The following is a 16,063-nucleotide window of genomic DNA, read 5'->3' as shown; positions in this document are numbered from 1 at the left end:
GTCTGGTATATCTCTGGAATCTCCAAGTGATTCGGACTCCCTGGTTCTGTAAGATTGCTGTGGATAGAGGATCCTGTCCAGCTTCACTTTCAACCTATTTCAAATTTCATTTCCCTTTGCATCAAAATGAGAAGCATTGCTAAACCCATTAAGCATGTTATGTAAATGTAAATCCTATGATGGGAAAAGGAAAAAAACTTGATTAAGACTTGAAGGCTGACAATTAGATTGTGGCAGTTATGTGCTAAAAGCTTCTGCACAGAATAACACTTTGCTAATTCCTGGGACTCTTGTCAGCCAAAAAAGCCAGCCTAGGAAGTTGAAGGTGGGAACTCTGCAGTCTTTGGGGGTTTTTTTTCTTCCAAATTCACTTGCCTAGCTTGTTTTTGAAAGGAAAAAAAGTGAGGGGAGGTGGCTTTTTGTGTGGTTTGCTTCCTCTGGTTTGAAATCCTACATTGTTTGTATTTGTTTTCCCCCCAGACTTGGAACCTGTTCTGTTGGGGTGAGAAATGGGTAGGGTATGGTTGCATGGGACAGTTTTTTAAATTCACTACTCATAAGGAACAGTTCAGGATGATTCCTTCCTGAATATCTTACTTCCCCCACTTTCAATTTCCCAAGTTACTTTTTTGATTCTTTTTCCAGGTTTGCTGGCATGGAATTAAATTCAAATCTCCTAATGGGTTTCTTTGTCTTATTCTTTGGGATAGGAGAGAAGATGGGGAGGGGAAAGGAGAGGGGAATTGTCTTCATTTTCCAATGGCTGAATTTGTGTGTTGTTTGTGTTAGTTTGTGAATTTGTATATGTGCAATTTTTACCACTAATTTATACCTGATTTTGGAGGAGTTAATAATAGCTGGCTTCTGAATTGATTTTTGAATGGCTTCGCCCTGCTTGGCTCCTGGATGGCTTTTTTCAAATTTACTTACTGAGTTCTGCACTGCAGCCTATGAGGAAGACACTGTCCTGCAAATTGTTTTAGGGGAGCCATCTTTTAAATGAGGGGCTATATTAGAAATCCTGAACAAAACATTATCTTGACAGCAATATATAATTACAGGTTGCCAAGAACTATAAAAGCTTTGATTCATCTTGGCCACCATCATTTCATGTGAAGCTTGTGGCATGGATCCCTCTGGAAATGATTTGATCCTTTTTGAGTTTGGAATTAATGTTGCATTGGCCAATATATATATATATATATATATATTAATCCACATGGAGCTTTGGGATCCTCAAGCAGGTGGTTCAGGATCTGATATTTGAGCAGCCAACAACATGATTGGCTTCTCTATCCTTGCTGATGCAATGGTTGCCATCTCAGGAAGAGAGCAACTGTTACTACATGTGCATTTGGAGAAAATTTTCTCATTTATTTTTCACTATGTTTTATTCTACTAGTTCAAGGATAATGTAAGTTGAGCCTGCTTCTCTACATATTCTCAAATCCTTCCCCATCAGACTGATTGCTTTTCACCAATCTAATTTGAAGAGCAAAGTTTCCATTTTGATGGCCTGTATATTTTTAAGGAAGGTGCAACCAATGCTATAGTTATGTGGAAGCAAAATATTTGCTTTTGTCAAATTGAACTGTCAACCCATCTAGCCAATCTCAGTTGAGAATTGATGAAATTTACAACCCAATGTTTCTGAAAGCCACGAGGTTGCGAAAAGCAAGATTATGAAGGGAAAATGATAATTTGTAGCAACTTCTACTACAAGAAGAAAAGAAAACTAAAAAGAAAAGAGGTTTTCTTTTTAAAGGCCGCTAGTTCACTAACATGGGTAGTTGCATGTTCCTCCCACATTTAATATTTACAGGTCTGAAGGAAGGAGCAAAGGGCTCGATAAAATTTTTAAGACACACGGACCAACAATAGCATTTCAAAGGGCGTCCATACCCTAAATCTATCCCAAGGCGATAACAGGGTGGTTAAAGCAAGAGGTCCTGAGTCTAGCAAAGGCGAGATCGCCGAAACGTTTATTCTCACGCAAAGCAGCTGTCATAATTTTTGGTTGTTCTCGATCGGAAGTCAGGCGACAAGCCTTTTTTTTTTAACTGTCGCAGTGTAAAGGATTTGGGGGTGGAAAAATGGAGCTTTGTGCCCTTGATTTCTGTTTAAATCTGACACAGCTTCTTCATTTGTAGGGGAAAAGTACTGGGGGAATATCGGCTTCTTTCCCCTTCTTATTCTTTGAAATAAAATCCTTTGGGCATAGCCCCAAAATGCCGCCCCCTCCCACAAATTCTAATTCATGTCCTTACGATTGCAAGCTCAGTTCCACCCGGAAGCCCTTGATTTTCATTGTATTGAGAGGGGAGAGGGGAGCATTTCTTTTGGTCGCACAGCCGCAGGAGCGTTCGGAGTTCTTGTCTGGCTTGTTGACAAGGGTAGGCGCGATGTCGGCTTGGGGGAGCGCCTATTTCCTCCCTTCTCCCACCTTCTTCCTTTCCATTGACTGTGTTGTTTAATCATTATTATCGGAGGGTTTGAAGGATGGCGCCAGAGGAGCTTTACCCCTATTAGGAAGTCCGAACCCAGGGCCCAAAACAGGCAGACAGTTTTGTCAGCATGTTCCCTTGTACCCTCCGACAGTAACCGCTGTTCAGCCTGTGTCGCCAGTTGGATTGCCATAAAGCTAAGGCTTCTATTTCTGGGCTACATAAACAGAAAGTACTGAACGGCAAGCAGATGGCAGCAAAGGAACTTTTCTGTGTCGCTTTCCTGCCATCCAGTGATTGTCCGAGTTTTTGCAGCCAATCAATATAGGGCAGAGTTTTGTGTGAGACCTGCCCAGCCCATAAGCTAGATACCCTTAAAATTTCCAGAGATTCAATTCTAGAAACTTCTATCGGGAGAAAAATGCTAATTGAATTTACAATCTGGTGAATTCATGAATGTGTTTTAAGGAGGTTCCTGGCAGATAGAGAACATGATTTGCGGTTTTTTTAAAATTATCTAGTCTACAATCATTATTTCCCACTTTTCTAATAATCACAATTGACCATGCTTGAGTTTACAAGCCCAGTGAATATTGGCTAGATGCTGACTAGCCAATAACAGTTTGAGCTACTAATTTTTACTCAAATCATCTAGCTGAGCACACCAAACTTAGTCATGACCAGTCTTTGCATACGTGGAATTGGATTATACTTCCATTTTTTCCAGCTAGTGGCCATACTGATGCGTGTGATTGTAATTAGAGTCCAGTGGAGAAGATTAGCTTATACATGTTTTTAACCAGGATCTTCTCTGCTTGAAGATAAAAAGGGTTAAATCTAAGAGCAGGGGTGAAATCTAAAAATTTTCCCTACCGGTTCTGTGGGCGTGGCTTAATTGGTGGGTGTGGCTTGGTCAGATGACTGGGTGGGCATGGCCAATAACAATAAATAATAAAAATAATAAACAAAGTATAAAAAACAATAAGAGGTATCAAAAACCAATTTTCACATTTTACACACACACAACACAACACAACTGACTCACACACAGTGTAAAAGCAGCTGCACTTCACACTTCACACAGCCACAAAAAACTCAAAAACCAACTTTCACACTTTACACATACACAACTCACACACACACACACACACACACACACAAAATGCCAGATAGAGCTTTCTGAGATTTTGTGTGTTTGTGTAGTTACAGAAACACACCAAATCTCAGAAAGCTGCACAAATATTTTATTTTATTTTATTATTTTATTTTATTTTATTGTGGACTTCAAATCCCAGAGTTCGTCAGCCAGCAAAGCAGGAAGTCAAAGCAAGCTTTTTTTTTCTTCAGTAGCTGAAGAAAAGCATGCCATTGCAGCCGCAAAGGAGCAGTAATTATAGGTAAGTGAGGAGGGGGAATTGGCTGGGCATGGGTGAGGGCTCTTGTAAGTGGGGGCTGTTAAAAAGTGAGTTTAAAAGCCAGTGAGGATCAGGAAACTTCTCTGGGATCCTCAGAGGAGGCTTTTAAAACCTTGTGTTTTTTTCTTGTTTTTTCCCCCCTTCAGCTGAAGAGGTTTTTTTTTAAAAAAAAACAACCTTTAAAGGGTTTTGAGGATCTCTGCTCAGCCCTGTGATCATCAGAGGGTTTTTTTTTTTACTTTTAAAGGCATGTTTTCGGCTGAAGAAAAACTTTTAAACGAAAAAAAAACACCTCTGTTGATGGTGCGGCTCAGCAGAGGCAGGGTGGGCAGGGCCAGGGATTTTTGCTACCAGTCCTCTAAACCAGCAGCTGCCATCGCTACCTAATCAGGCGAGGAGCATTTCACCCCTGATCTAGAGCATTTGTTTTCTGAGTGTATCCTCTGATACTGAGTTATAGTCATCCATCATGGTTATATATATCCTTGATTTTGCAGTAATTTTAGATAATTTAAGTGTGTAGAACTACTACATTGAATAAGATATTGGCAGTTATTGTCATTGAGTATAATGAAGGTAAAAATACATAGGAAATGCACATTTATTATTTTAGAATACAATACAAAATACTTTTATTATTTAGTAAACTAAAATGAACAAGTTTTAAAATTGTAGAAACATAGATGAGCAAGGGAGAAGACATTTCAGATCTCACAGCCTCCACTCCCATAATCTTATAGGGTAAATATTTTTAATTAATCTATTTTGCAGTTAAGACAATTGATGAAAATTTCAGTCAATTGATGATCTGGCTTTTCAAAGAATAATTTTTTTGAGTGAGTTACACACATGGCAAAATCTTGAGTAAAGGCAAAGCTCCTGTAAGACAATTTCTCCTCTGTGAGAGTTTACTTAAGAATTTGGTGAAACAGCTATAATATCTGCAGTGGACTGAAACCAATATCTTTATCCCAGATTTGGGCACATGACCAATTCTTTATTATTCCTTCAAGTATGCAAATAATTTTATTTTGAAATTAAGTCCAAGCTCCACAAGTACCAAGAAATATCTGTTTGTGTGTTTTTAAAGTGTGTATCCACATCCATCCCACCACAGTAAAATTTATCAAGCTTAACAAGAATCATAGGCAAGGGCAACCTTGCATTTCTGTAAAACTTGTGCTAATTAATACAATAACTGCTCATAATTAAAATAGACTAATGAAACCAACAGGATTGAGTTAATATTCAGGTTTTTAGTTTTATAGTTGCATTCTTTGACAGCATTTCACTTAAGTTACTATTATTATCTGCAATGGGAACTGATTACTCACAGTTAATATTGGCAACATAAATCCAAAATTAGGAGAATCCTTTTTTTTTTTTTAACAAAGTTTTATTATCCGCACTGGTATAGTTAATGTTTCTAGCTTAAAAACTTCCCATATTGGACAAGAAATGGAAAACATCTTTAAAGGTAAAGGTAAAGGTTCCACTCACACATATGTGCTAGTGGTTCCTGACTCTAGGGGGCGGTGCTCATCTCCGTTTCAAAGCCAAAGAGCCAGTGCTGGCCGAAGACGTCTCCGTGGTCATGTGGCTGGCATAACTAAATGCCAAAGGCACACGGAATGCTATTACCTTCCCACAAAGGTGGTCCCTATTTTTTCTACTTGCATTTTTACGCACTTTCGAGCTGCTAGGTTGGCAGAAGCTGGGACAAGTAACGGGAGCTCACCCCATTACGCGGTACTAGGGATTCGAACCGTTGAACTGCCGACCTTTCAATTGACAAGATCAGTGTCTTAGCCACTGAGTCACCGTGTCCTTTAAAACATCTTTAGCTTTGCTCAAATTATGTGGATTTGTGAAATGGTAAAAGTGAAGCAAACATTTTAAAAGCTAGATAACAATATTTTTTCCCCAAGATTCCCCAAAATAGGCAGAACATCAATTGTGAGTAACTTAACACTAGAAAGTTGTAAGATAAAGAAAGGGGAAATGCAGTGCTAGGCAAACAAGATTCAATAGTAAATCTCAGTGATAAGCAATTGTACAAACTCCATTTCCACTTAATTTATTTCACTCAAAAATCCAAACTAAATAAGACAAATGACAAATTTAATCACAGCAATTTCCTTGGGTTTAATATCACATTTAGCAATATTTCATTCAGAATGCAGGCTTACCAACCGAATTTACTCTGTCAACTTAGTTTTGGGATGTGACAATTTCATGTATGCTTATTTTTCTTGTACTTTTCTTCCCGTTTTATTAATTTCAGTGGATGGCATCACTGAAGGCTGCCTCAATGAAATGCTCTCTAATGGTTTCTTTATTTTTAATTATTTTCTGCGACTCACTACGGATTTCTTACTCACAAGATCATCTGCTAAGAATTAAGCAAAGTTTTTTTAAGGAGCAGTTTTCTGTGATCTCACACCCCCCCTTACAAATGTGGAGGAGATTCTAACACAGGAAGAAGCAATTTTCCCAGAGCTATGGATTACCAAGAAAACCAAACTGAGGAAACGGAGACGAGGGAAAAGGGTGGGAATTTTAAACAAGCTAAGGAATAGGGGAAATAGAACTGCTCTGCCTTCAATCTTCCTGACAAATTTACATTCACTTGCTAACAAGATGGATGAAATACTCCTTTTAAACAGATGCAACTCTGATTTCACAGCGCAGCTGCCCTATGCTTTATTGAAACCTGGTTACATGATGATATTGATGACAACAGCTTGCAAATTCCAGGGTTTCAGATACATAGAGCAGACAGAATTACAGAACCATAAGGTAAAAAGAAGGAGGCTTATGCATATTTATCAACAACAGCTGGTCTCAGGATATAACTATAATATATAAATTCTGTGATGAAAACTTAGAGTCTTCACTTATCAACCGTAAACCATTTTACTGTCCATGCAAGTTCTCCTCATTTCTACTAATTGCTGTTAATGTCCCCCCACAAGCCTGTGTAAACAAGGCATTACGAACTCTAGCTGACCAGATTATGGAGGCTGAAGCCAAATAACCTGATTCACTGGCAATTATGGGAGAGCTAAACAAAGCAAACTTAAGGAAAGAGCTATCAAAATACTTTCAGCATGTCAATTGTCCCACTAGAAGCAAGAATACTTTAGTGTTGCTACACAACACTAAAAGATGCTTATCGGTCCTTACCATGAGCAGCTGTGGGACACTCTGATCACTCCATGATTCACCTTGTACCTGCTTACAGGCAAAGACTTAAAACCACAAAACTAACAATTAAATCAGTGAAGAGGCAAAGTTAAATCAGGAGGAGGCAAAGTTAAAGCTACAGGCCTGCCTTGACTGCACTGATTGGAATGTTTTTGAAAGTACCTCTGCAGATTTAGATGAACCCATAGATACAGTAACATCATATGTCTGCTTCTGTAAAGACCTATGTGTACCGACCAGGAACTTGCGAATATACAGTAACAACAAACCTTGGTTCACAGCTAAACTTAAGCAGCTACGTTGTTCCAAAGAGGAAGCCTAAAGAAAAGGTGATAAAATGCTGTACAATCAGATCAGAAATGTATTAACAAGGGAGATCAGAGCAGCAAAGAAAAGTTCTCAACAAATGAACCAGCAAACATGTGGAAAACTCTTAAAAATATCACTGGTTATGGCAAACATCCTTCCCAGGCTGAAGGAAATCAACAACTGGCAGATGACCTGAATGTGTTTTACTGCAGGTATCACATCCCTAAAAGTGATACTGTCATTCAATTGGGAGAAGGCGGGGGGCTGAATTTGATTTATTAGCATTGCCTGTGACAACAGATATTTTACAACCTATATCCTGGTTCCGAAGCATCCTGAGATCTCCTTACCTTTGGGGAATGTTTATGACGGCCATGTGGGCTGTTTCACCTTAAAGGATAATGGAGGATAGCAATGGGAATGCATACTTATCCAGTTCTCAGGGCAGCTGGTAAAGAAAACATCTTCTTGTGTATTGGCTAAAATCTGCATTCTGGCTAAAGGGAGGGGTCTCTACTGCTTTAATCCTACTTGTCTTGCCTAAGGGTATTCAGAATCCATTGCTTTGAATCCATTGCTGTCACTTCTGCTAAATAAAAGGTTCCTTTTGAAATACTCCATTTCAAGAGTCTTAACTTTCTTAAATTAGAGGGAGAGGCAATCCTTACAGAAAGCAACATCTGCAAAATGGTCAATACAGAGAAGCAATCTTCGTTCTACTGAGGGGACCTTGCAAATCATGTTCAAACAAAACAGGGAATAGGGAGAAGCTAAATGCTAGGGGGAGACATCAACCATCACCCAGCCAGATGCCAGATCCATCAAAGAGGATGAGGTAACCCTGAAGAATCCCAAAAAGTCCCGCTGGTCAGTTGGGATTGGGAAGAAAGATAGCTGGGATGAGAGAACCAGAGGAGTCACCCTCAGCCATGGCAACTGAAAATCGGGGTGGAAACTGGAGCTAGAAGCCCTCGCTGACCAGGAGGAACTAACCAAAGCACCACTGAGGGGGGAATCATCTGAAGAGGCATATAATCCAATTGGTGATGGAAACTTTGGAAAATCTCAGCATCAAAGGGGAGCCAGGACGACAACCAAGGAGCACTGAAAGGGCAGCAGTCATGGATGATGCCAGGGGAGGCACCCCCCCTTCTGGAGCCTATCAATCAAACAAATGGCACAGCAGCAGTGGTAGAAGACCCAGCAAACCCTTCCCTTCAGGCAGCATGCACACTGGCGCCCATTCCCAACCAGCCCCGAGCCCTGCAACTGGAAAGAAAAACTCCCTCCCTTGGAGTGAAGTTTGATGGGGATTTGCAACAATTAGGATTCTTTGTGGCACACGTACTCCCCCATACGCAAGAGTATGGGTATCATTTCCAAACCCATACCTATACTTAGTGCGAGTTGTTACCCTAGCCCTGGAGGGAGCCACTGCCAAATGAATGGTGACCCTGCATAATGCTGATGCACTAGAACTGTGGGACTTCGACCATTTCATGATGGCCCTGCGATGACAGTTTGAGGACACCCTCACAGATCACAAAGCATGCAACCGCATTAAGGTGGTGAAGCAGGGGTGGCAGGCAGTAGAGACTATACTGAAGAATTCTGGGACCTTGCGTGTCGTGTGAACTGGCCAGAGGATATTTTGGTGAGCTATTTCAAGGATGGGCTGAGTGATGATCTATACAATGCCTGCATGGCCCAAGGCACATTGAATCACATACATGAGTGGTACCTCACCACCGAAGAAGCTGAGATTGATATGGCCAGAAACCAGTACTGAGCGGGGTGAGTGTGGAAGAAATCCCCACCCCAATGGAAGTAAGAGCCCCTCAAACCACAAACCGCATTTTCCCTGAAATCCTTAGCCTGTTTCAAGTGTAGAAAGGGGGGGCACAGCTCCAGCGTGTTGTTCGCAAACACTTACCCAGAAACCAGAATGCCTGCCGGGGGGGGGGGGAAACATGCAAAACCTGGCCAGTGCAGGAAGGAGACTGCCCTGAAGAGCAGGGAGATCATAGAATTTCCATCTCCCCCTCTTTGGGGAGGAAACTCCGACATCTCAGCAGGAGGAATCACACTCATTCGGAAGTGACCCAGAAGATGAACCACTGGTAAGCAAATCAATTAAACTGCCTACTCTCCCCTTAAGACTATTTATCCCAAACTGGGACAGGGTGATAAATATCTCTGCTTTAGTGGACTCAGGGTGCACCTGCTGTTTGATCAGCCCATCACTTTCTGCCAACTAGATGGGTCAATAGCAGGGGGCGGAGCCAGCTTCTTTTGCCACTGAGCCTCTACATTCTTCATGGGAGCCATGAGGAAATACTTACATTTATAGTGGCACCTGGCATGGAATGGCCGTTAGTCTTGGGCCTTGCATGGCTGAAAAAATGGAACCCCAAAATTTCAGATGCATGTGACTTTTGCTGAGAATCCACATAAAGAAATTGAGGGGTAGAGCACTGAGAAACATCCATGCCTGGTCACGCCACGCCAACTGAGAGCATACCCATAGAATACAAGGATTTGGCTGAAGTTTTTAGCGAAAAAGCCTCGAGCTCTCTCCCCACTGCACCACTGACTGTGTGATAGAAATCTTACCCGGCACTAAACTTCCTAAACCCAAGATGTACAGCATGTCTCTGAGGGAACTAGAAGAACTGAAAACATTTATTGAGAAAAACTTAGCAAGGGGTTTTATCGAGCCAGCCCGACCAAAAATCACAGCTCCAATGTTATTTAGAGAAAAAAAAAACATCTTTGTGTTGATTTTAGAAACTTAAATACAATCAGTGTGGAGATCATGTACCTCCTCCCCCTTATGAAAGATATGCTACCACACCTCGCTAAAGAGAAATTTTTTTGGACTTAAGGGAGGCTTATTACTGTGTCAGAATTAAGGAGGGTACTGCATTTCACACCAAGGTGTAGAAATGGACCCTCAAAAAGTGCAGGCTGTACTTGATTGGGAACCACCACGCACACGTAAACAGCTACAAAACTTCCTGGGTTTCACCAACTTTTACTGTCAGTTTATTCCCACTTTCACTCAGATTGCCCTCCCCATTATCAAGCTCTTAAAAATGAAGGGGGAAGGCAACCTTAAACTGAAGCAGCCTTTGAACTGGACAATGGAATGCCAAGCTGCATTTGAAAAAGTTACGTTGCTGTTCTCAACAGAACCAATTCTAAAACACCTGGACAAGGAGAAACCATTCGTCATACAAGCAGATGCCAGCAATGTGGCAAAAAGAGCAGTCCTGCTTCAGAAAAATGAGCAAGACCAGCTACAACCATGCACTTTCACATCCAAAATGTTGAATGAGACTGAGCAAAGGTGGGCCATTTGGGAGAAAGAGTCTTATGTAGTTCATTGGGCACTTTTAACCTGGAAGGATTTCCTAGAGGGGAGTAAGATCCCTTTTGAAGTCTGGACTGATCATAAAAAATTAGAAGCCCTGAAGACCCCAAGGAAACTCTCCCTGAAACAAGTATGATGGGCTCAGTACTTTAAACGGTTTGATTGTTCTCTCAAATACCTCCCTGGGAGAAAAGAACTTTCTGGCAGAAGTGCTATCCAGAAAATCGCAATACAATAGTGCGAAGTCAGACATAATCAAACCCATAGTACAAAACAATCAACTCGCCGCTAAAGTAATCACCAGATTTCAGGCAAAACAAAAAACATTGACGGACAATGACACCACCCAAACTTTTAAACAAGCATTGGCCATCGATGAATGGTTTTTGAACCACAAATCCAGCTGTCTGATGAATTGCTTAACATAGTGTAAGCCGCCCTGAGTCTTCGGAGAAGGGCGGGATATAAATGCAAATAAAAAAAAAAAAAGAGGACTTGGCTTGGGTGGGAGGGAAGTTGTATGTTCCAGCCAGTCAAAGACTATGCTTAATGGCAAGGGGCCATGACTCCAAATAGCTGGATTTTGGTTTTGTGAAAACTTTACACCTAATTAAAAGATAATTTTTGTGGCCATCACTAAAAAAGGACATAGGAAGCTATATAGCTAGCTGCCCCATTTGTGCAGCAGCAAAAAGATGTCAGGGAAAACCCTAGGATTCTTACAGAAAGTAGCTGAACTTTCGGTGCCATGGAGAGGAATTGCTATGGATTTTATTGTAGAACTTCCAGACAGTGTGGGAAATACTGTCATTTGGGTCATGACAGACCTGTTTTCAAAAGAGGCACATTTTATACCTTGCCAAAAGATCTCAACTGTTAAAAGTTTAGCCAAATTATTCCTAATACACATTATCAGTTTCATGGAGCTCCACAAAGGATCATCTCTGACAGAGGGGTTCAAGTCACCTCCAAATTTTGGAGGGCATTTTTGGACTTACTTGGCACTGCCCAGGGGTTGAGCTCATCGCATCACGTGTACTAATGGAAATTGTGAGAGGATGAACTCGGTGCTAAAACAATATTTAAGATGTTTTATTAATTTTCAACAGAATAACTGGACCAAACTTTTACCTTTTGCTGAAGTTGCATTTAATAACTCCGTACACTCAAGTACTGGTTTTACCCCTTTTAGAGTAGCAACAGGCCAGGATTTCAGCCCCATGCCTGAACTACCCACAAAAGGACCAACCATCCCTGCACTTAAGGTATGGGTGGATAATTTGCAAAACACATGGCCAGTAGCTAGATTAGCCTTAAGGGAAGCTAGAGAGGCTTTTAAAACTCGAGCTGACAAGAAAAGGATGGAACCCAAACCTTTCCATATTGGAGATAGAGTATACTTATCTACAACATTCCTGAAATCGTTACAGCCATCAAAGAAACTAGGGCCAAATTTCATTGAACCTTTCCCTATCAGTAGGGTCATCAATCCAGTAACAGTTGAACTACTCCTTCCAAACACACTCAGGCAAGTCCACCCAGTATTTCATATTAGTTTACTCAAACAAGAGATAATCTCATCCCTCAGACCATCTGCATCTACACCACCTGTTCCCAACATGATTGAAGCTGAACAACACTTTGAAATCAAGGAAATCCTTGACTCTAGGATCCACAGAGGGAAAATCCAATACTTAGTTGCTTGGAAACATTTACCCTCATCTCAAAATGAATGAGTCGCTAAACACTGTGTTAGGGCTCCTACTTTACTGAGAAAATTTCACTCCCAATACTCTAACAAATCTTGTCAATATACTATCATGAATTTTTTGTTTATATCTTTTCACAGGTGGACCCTTTATTCTACTAAGAAAGGCAGTATGTCATATCCCTAAAAGTGATACTGCCATTCAGTTGGGAGAAGGGAGGGCCCTGGATTCGATTTATTAACACTGACTGTGTCAACAGATATTATACAATCTATATCCTGGTGCTGAAGTGCCCTGAGATCTTCTTACCTTTGGGGAATGTTTATGACAGCCATGTGGGCTATTTCACTTTAAAGCAGCAGTCACCAACTGCTGGTCCGTGAAAAAATGTTGGTGGTTCACAGAAAAATTATTTGCATTTTTTATATTGCACTAAATCAGGGGTCCTCAAACTACGGCCCCTGGGCCGGATACATGCAATCAATATTTGTGTTGCTGCAGAGGGTCTTCCCCCTTCAGCATCTTTTTGTGTGGGTTGGAGGGGGACAGAAATTCTGACTTGGGGTCTGCTTCAGCCTCCTCGTGTGGGGTTTTGGGCAAAGGCTGGAGGGAAGTGCTAGTGGCAAAGAGCCGGAGGGTCTTGTTTCAGTGGGACTGCATATGGCCTGGAACTGTCTGACTATCTCAGCCCGCTGAGCCTCCAAGTGCCGGTATCTGGCCTTGCACTCCCGTAGGTCTTCCCTCTGCTTGGAAAGCCTATGCTTGTAGTCCTCAGTGAGGTGCTTCTATTGAGCCTCCTCAGTCACTCTTTCTTGTGATTGCTGCTTAGCTCCAACAACTGCTTCCTGTTGGGACCCTAAGGAGCCTGGATGGGGAAGCGAGGAGGGGCTGAGTAGAAGCTTGTGGGATGCCCCTCGATGTGAGTGACATCGAGTTGGCCCTGCCCACCCAGTCAGATGACCACCTAGACACGCCCACCCACCCGGTCATTAGGCAAATCATATTAGTGGTCCATGGAATTTAAAATTATGAATTTAGTGGTTCCTGAGGTCTGAAGCTTTGGTGACCCCTGCTTTAAAGGATAATGGAGGATAGCAATGGGAATGTATGCTTATCCAGTTCTCAGGGCAGCTGGTAAAGAAAACATCTTCACACGTGTTTTGGCTAAAATTTGCATTCTGGCTAAAGGGAGGGGTCTCTACTGCTTTAATCCTACTTGTCTTGCCTAAGGGTATTCAGACGTTGCTTTGAATCCATTGCTGTCACTTCTGCTAAATAAAAGGTTCTTTTTGAAATACTCCATTTCAAGAGTCTTAACCTTCTTAAGTTAGAGGGAGAGGCAATCCTTACAGCTGGTTTGAAAGGAAACTATAGCTACCTATCTCCACAACCCCCATCTCAGACACACTAACAACAGCCAAACCTCCTACAACCCAGTGGGTTCACAACCCCTAGTGATTACAGAAAAGGAAGTGCAAGACCTATTTCACAGACAAAAGCCAGGAAAAGCTCCAGGCCCAGACAAGGTAAGTCCTTCTTGTCTAAAAGTCTGTGATAATCAATTGGCCCCCATCTTCACCCGTATCTTCAATAAATCACTAGAGATGTGCTATGTTCCTTCTTGCTTCCAACACTCTACTATCATCCCAGTGCCAAAGAAGCCCAGCATCAAGGAATTGAATGAGTACAGATTAGATCTCTAACATCTGTAGTTATGAAAACCTTTGAAAGGCTAGTGTTGTCTCACTTGAAAACCATTATGGATCCACTGTTAGACCCACTGCAATTTGCATACCAAGCAAATAGATCAACAGATGATGCTGTTAATATGGCTCTGCACTACATCCTACAACATCTTGAATCTCCAGAGACCTACGCAAGGGTCCTCTTTGTAGACTTTAGTTCAGCATTCAACACCATCATTCCAGACATTTTTCTAACTAAGCTAAACCAGCTAGTGGTACCTGAACACACTTGTACATGGATCATAAGCTTCCTAACAGACAGGAAGCAGCAGGTGAAGCTAAGCAGAATCACATCAGATACCTGTACAATTAGCACAGGGGTTCCCCAAGGCTGTGTGCTCTCTCCACTTCTCTCTCTATACCAATGACTGCACCTCAAACGATCCATCTGTTAAACTACTGAAGTTTGCAGATGACACAACAGTGATCGGTTTCATTCGAGACAATGATGAATCTGCATACAGATGGGAGGTTGAACAACTAGCCTTGTGGTGCGACTGGAACAAACACACTAAAAAATGTAGACATGGTGGTAGACTTTAGGAGAAATCCTTCCATACTTCCACCTCTCACAAAACCAGGCAACATAGTATCAACAGCAGAGATCTTCAATTTTCTAGGTTCTACCATATCTTACGACCTAAAATGGACACCCAACATCAAAAACGTCATCAAAAAAGCACAACAAAGGATGTTCTTTCTGCACCAACTCAGAAAGCTCAAACTGCCCAAGGAGCTGCTGATCCAGTTCTACAGAGGAATTATTGAGTCTATCAACTGCACCTTTATAACTGCACCTTTATAACTGTCTGGTTTGGTTCTGGAACACAACAAGAAAGACACAGATTTCAGAGGATAATTAGAAATATATATATATATATATATATATATATATATATATATATATATATATATATATATATATATATATATATATATATATATATATATATATATATATATATTTCTGAGGTTTTCGCGGGTGTTTGTATGTAGGTCTCTGGTTATTCGGGTTTTCTCGCGTAAAATTGGAAGTGTCTTGGTGACGTTTTGAAATCTCATTTGTCATCTTCAGGCTTCAGCTTCGTGCTTCTGGGAGCAATGTGATTGCAGCTGTAATCACACATTGCTCTACAGCCGCAATCACACATTGCTCCCAGAAGCACGGCTGAAGCCTGAAGATGACGAATGAGACTTCGTCAAACGTCGCCAAGACACTTCCAATTTTACGTGGAGAAAACCCAATAACTAAAGATCTACATATATATATATATATATATATATATATATATATATATATATATATATATATATATATATATATATATATATATATATATATATATTTGTCTTCTGAGGTTTACGCGGGTATTTGTATGTAGGGCTTTGGTTGTTGGGTTTTCTCCGTGGAGAAAACACGGGAGAAAACCCGAACAACCAAAGACCTATACATATATATATATATATATATATATATATATATATATATATATATATATATATATATATATATATATATATATATATATATATATATATATATATTTGTTTTCTGAGGTTTTCACGGTGTTTGTATATAGGTCTTTGGTTGTTGGGTTTTCTCCGTGGAGAAAACACGGAGAAAACCCAACAACAAAGACCTATATATATATATATATATATATATATATATATATATATATATATATATATATATATATATATATATATACACACACACACACACACACACACACACACACACACACACACACACACACACACACACACACACACATATATATACACACACCAACCTGCCTTCCATTGAGGACCTGTATACTGCACAAATCAAATAGAAAGCTGTGAAAATATTTACAGA

Source organism: Ahaetulla prasina, chromosome 4, assembly GCF_028640845.1.
Source record: "Ahaetulla prasina isolate Xishuangbanna chromosome 4, ASM2864084v1, whole genome shotgun sequence".
Classification (NCBI taxonomy): domain Eukaryota; kingdom Metazoa; phylum Chordata; class Lepidosauria; order Squamata; family Colubridae; genus Ahaetulla; species Ahaetulla prasina.
Note: the sequence above shows the minus strand (reverse complement) of the source record.